Source organism: Aulonocara sp. 'chitande type north' Nkhata Bay, linkage group LG13 (genome assembly GCF_057382095.1).
Source record: "Aulonocara sp. 'chitande type north' Nkhata Bay isolate Kocher_YH1m ecotype deep benthic linkage group LG13, A_spYH_male_GT1.1, whole genome shotgun sequence".
Lineage (NCBI taxonomy): Eukaryota > Metazoa > Chordata > Actinopteri > Cichliformes > Cichlidae > Aulonocara > Aulonocara sp. 'chitande type north' Nkhata Bay.
This window is the reverse complement of record NC_141356.1, coordinates 21,717,607-21,722,548: the sequence shown is the minus strand read 5'-3', so window position 1 is coordinate 21,722,548 and position 4,942 is coordinate 21,717,607.

Below are 4,942 nucleotides of genomic sequence, written 5' to 3'. Positions count from 1 at the left end.
AAATGGAAGTCCTGGAGCTGTCTTCTGCATGGATGTTGTGTTATCAGGCAGGAGCCCATGTATTACATTTAAAAGACTTCTTAAACCAACCTGGGTTCACTGGTGCTGAAGGTCTTTATGTTTTTTCTTTTTATGATATGTTTTTCAATGAATCAATGTAATCAATGAATGAGGTTTCCAGTGTGAAAAAAGAGGATTTTTTCAGATGGCTCATTTTGTTGTCAGGTTTATTACTGTATCTGGTATGAGAATATGAACTGGGATGCAGGATTGTGGATAAAACACTAGAGAAAATAGAAAATTAGATAAAAAAAAAATTGATCATAGGCAGTACAGAATGTGCTCATCCTGTGGTTTTAAGGAGTTAAAATGAAGCTATTAGTCATTTGATAAAAAATTAATTAGCAAAAAATCACATTCAGAAGTCATGTTGTAACTTATTTAAAATACATCACAGAAAAATCACAATATCACCAAACCACAAGGAACCCCGAAAGACTATTTCAACCAGAATCCAATATAGTGTTAGCTTTGCAAAAAGGAAAGCCAATATTATGAGATTAGTTTTGGCAAAAAGGTAAAAGGAAATTAAAGCCAGTGAAGAAGAACAAGCAGATATATAGTACTGAATGAATAATAGCTGACCAAAGAGGAAAAACTATAAGACACTGTGCATATTATGTGTTGTGTGGCTGGTATTTTATGAGCGAGCATATTTTATTTTTCAACTGCCCAAAATACAGCTTGAAATGAGTTACGATGTAGGTCAGCTAACATGAGATACCCAGTGATCCAGTGCTTTAACACAAACAGGCAATCTGTAACATGCATCACACAGAAAAGATTTTTCTCAATTAAAGTATTCATAGTGGATACATGGGAGAAACTTATTTGTAATATAGTCAGAGCAATTATAGTCATTATTACAAATAACTAATTAAAACGAACAGTTTCCTAGGCTTTTTTTTCCTAGGCAAAAATTGAGATGCGAGTCCATGTGAGTGTGTTTTCATTAGGGAAGACACACTCCCACACTACACACTTGCATATAAGCTAACAAAACAGCTGAGCAGGCAGATGTCCAGACAGCTGTGAACACAAAAACAGTTTTAACAACTCTTTCTTTCAAACCAAGCCAGCCTTGAGACTCTCCATTAAAGTCTTTAGAAAGTGAATCGTTAATAATTGGCTTCAGGTTAGTCTTCCTATTTATAAGTGATCTAAATTTCCTTGTAAGTCCTGCCAATACACAAGTGCTCCTCAAAGTTCAGTTTTCAAAATGCACATAATTCCACTTGGCTGGAAAATGGGCCATTTCCCCAACCGCCTGAGCTTACCTTTGAGTGAGCCAATTTGCCAGTTTCAATTATTAAAGGCAGCACCTGTCTCTTTTCAAATTTCAGTGGCTCAGATCACTGTGCGAACGGCACTGCAGAGACAAAAAATCTACGCTGCGTGCACATTTTAAAGTAAAGTCGCTGGAATGAAATAAGATGTTGGTGTGATACGGGATTCAGAGGGGAGTGACGCAAACCTCATGCGCCATGAAATACACTCATCACCAGCCCTTCTCTGTCCCTTTGCCTTACTAAACTGTTTTCAGTAATTGGCTTTTTCTTGGCATGAAGTTGTCCAATCTAAATGGTAATTTGGAAGGCCCGCCTCTTGTCAGTGGCAATGCTTGTTTACTGGAGGACAGCTAATATGAAGAGTTGTAATGAGAAGGCAGGGATCTGTCTTTCTGTCAGGAGACAATGCATTTCAAAACTGACAATCTGGTCTGGAGCACTTCATGTGATAAACCACACACAGCCTAAGGCACCGCAGCTGTAATCCAAGACAGATATCCCAACTAAACTAAAATATCTACTCATTTTTCATTTTATCAGTGAAGTGCAGTCAGTGCCGTCTACACGTTTACCTGAATTTTCCTTAAGCGCTTTTGGTGTTAGTCCACACTCCAAACATGTGCAAAGCAGTTTTACTGAAGTCTCCAAAGCGTCCAGGAGTATAAATTTCCATTCTCTTTGTATTAGCTCTGATGGATGCGACCTGTCCGAGACGGTTCCCTGCCTCGCTCCAAACAGATGCTGGGATAAAAATGAGTCCTCCTTAAATTTAAATCAAAACTAATGGAGTGAAGCGTGGCAATAAATCTATGCACTGGACTAAAAATGAGCATAGACAAAAAGATTTCCTTTCAAATCATGTTATTTTCATGCAATATCCTAGTGTTTAATTTATACCTTATGTAGCTTTAATGCATTCATTACAGTGATTTTAATAAACTGCCAATTAGGGCAACTTGAATATATACCTGCATATACAGCAGGTCAAATGTCTCTGTTGAGAAAATGCATAGCAGATCATCCTTAAAATTTTCAAAGGCACAGACATCTGAGAACATAATCTTCAATCATCTCATTTCCTTCGTTATTTCTGGTTTCACAACCTTGCAAGGTCTACATTTTTTTAATCTTTACCTTAAGAAGTATATTTAAGGATGGAAATCTGGAAAGAAAGAAAAAAGTCCAAAAAGGGAGGTGCATGCTTTGTAGTGTATTATGCTGCTGTAGGTTATTTTTCTGGTCAATTTAAGAACTAATTCTGTGAGTAAATGGCACTTTAATAATGCTCCAAAGCCTGAAAACGCACTAATGGAGTTGCATATGACCAGAAGGGCAAATAATTTTCCTGATGCACAAAATTGTTGTAGCAGGTACTTAATCTGCCACCATCAGAATTGAATTTAATGCAGCCACTGGTACTGTAGCTTAGTGGTTTTACTTAAGGCATTTATGAGGCTGCATTCAATTACATGTGCCAGAAACGCCACTTCAGACAAAGTTAGGTTTTGTAAGATCCTCACTATTGTTGGCTTCCCTCATAACAATCAAGTTTACAGAGCTATCCAAATGCAACATCTGTGTGTGTTTTTTAACAAAGACAAGTTGTTTCAAAATCCCCATTTTATCTGAAAGATATCATTGGATCGTTTTTGGATATGCACAAGTTTGTTTGGCTACAGTTACACAACCTGGTGGTTTAATTAACAAAAACCTGAGTGAGTCAACATGTGCCATTAGGCTGAGTTCTGGTGCAGCACTTTTCAGATCAGAGGTTGTCTTGATGACTTCAAATAGCTGTAAATATTTATTTGAAGTTATTTCATAGAGTCAAGATTCTGTGAATAGCAGATATTAGTGATAACGAGACACAAATTGGTGTGACAGCACTGGCATGGGGAAAAATTGTAAAGAAGAAAATATCCGATAATACCGGGTTAGTCTATAAGAGCTGTGCTTATCTAAAGTCTCTATCCCTAAAAGAAAAACGAAAAAAAACTACCATTATTGTTTATGCATGGCCCAAACTCAACCCTTGCTTCTCCCTAAGAAGCCCTCATCCACAGCACAGCAGCAGCCAGGCATCAAGTGATTTCCAAACTAAAAAGGGACTGAACAAAGAAAGCCACTATGGAAGAGTGTCTAGTGATGTCAGCATAAAAAAATATATAATAGCTTATGTTTATCTAAAAAGCTCTCAGATAAACATCGAACAGTCGTCGCATAAGATTTATTTGAGAGGATGAAACTGGCTGTTTGTACCTCAAAAATATGCAATTTAAACAAATACAACAGATTTGGTCCTAAAACTCTACATAAACGTATTTAGAGTTTTAGGACTCTAAATAAACATGTAAAAAAAAAAAAAATAAGAGGACTGCCGTGTATTACGATAAAAAAGAGAATTGCAACACACATTGCTGTGTGTGAAACAGTTGCAGATAAGAGCTCCAAAAATGAAATCAGAGGCAGTAACACACACACAAAAAAAGAGTCGCATCTCATATTTAATTCAGGGTTCTTGGCCTCAGGTATGAGTAAATTCACAGCTCCATTCTCTCCCCCACTTTCTTTTCTCTTGTCATCTTTTATTGATTTATAACTCTCAGATTACATCTCCATGATATATCTGGGTGCAGAGGCACCACATCCCAAACCAGTATCTGAGGCAACATTCAGAATAATCCAGCCTCGTACCTCAGATTCATATCATATCATTTTACAATGTTTTATGACTACATTTTTGTTGCATGCCAATCTTAAACCATCTGGTCAGGAGACTCCTTACTGTTGGCTGTACATACTGAACCAGAATGTGTTTGAATTATGCAAACCTGAAGGCTATGAATAATAGATCCATACCATTGATTTCATGCCCTAAATTCTTCCTAAAAATGTCATGAGGTCAGATTAATATTAATATTATTTCTATGTCACTGACAGACCCATTGGCTTTGTTATGTGCTGTATGACACCAGCGACAGCTGCTTTCAATTTTTATTATGCAGCAAAAATGTAGATGTAACAAAAGGTTGATTGAACATAGGAAGACAATTCATGCACTTAAGGCTCAGCTTACTGTATATACTCAAGCATATGTAAACAGTTACAAGCAACATGTTAAAAAAAAATGCAAATGTAATATTAGCAGGAAAAGACATAACTGAGCAAGTTGTCCCCTCTGCAGGTAGAAGCTGCTTCAACTCTGTTATGTTCTGAATAAAAAAAAGTAACAACTCTTTTACTGCCGGCACATTTTGGTCTGACAGAAATTCATGAAGTTACCAAAAAGTTTCAGTTTGCACTTTCAAATTAAAAAAAAAAAAAAAAACTATTGTGGAAAGGAAATGTCTTTCCCTGGTGCATGACATGAATCTCAAAAAGTGTGTGTAACTGTCTGGTATTCAATGCTTTGCAAAAGTCTCAAGCTACCCCTCATTTCCTTTATATCTTGCTAGTAAAATGGGAAATAGGTGCAGCGGCATGTGCAAACATACAGTTAAGTCCATATATATTTGGACACTGACAAAAGTTTTTTCTTTACCGTTTACTGAAATATATTCCAATTATAGTTATAGAATGGATATGGAAGTAAT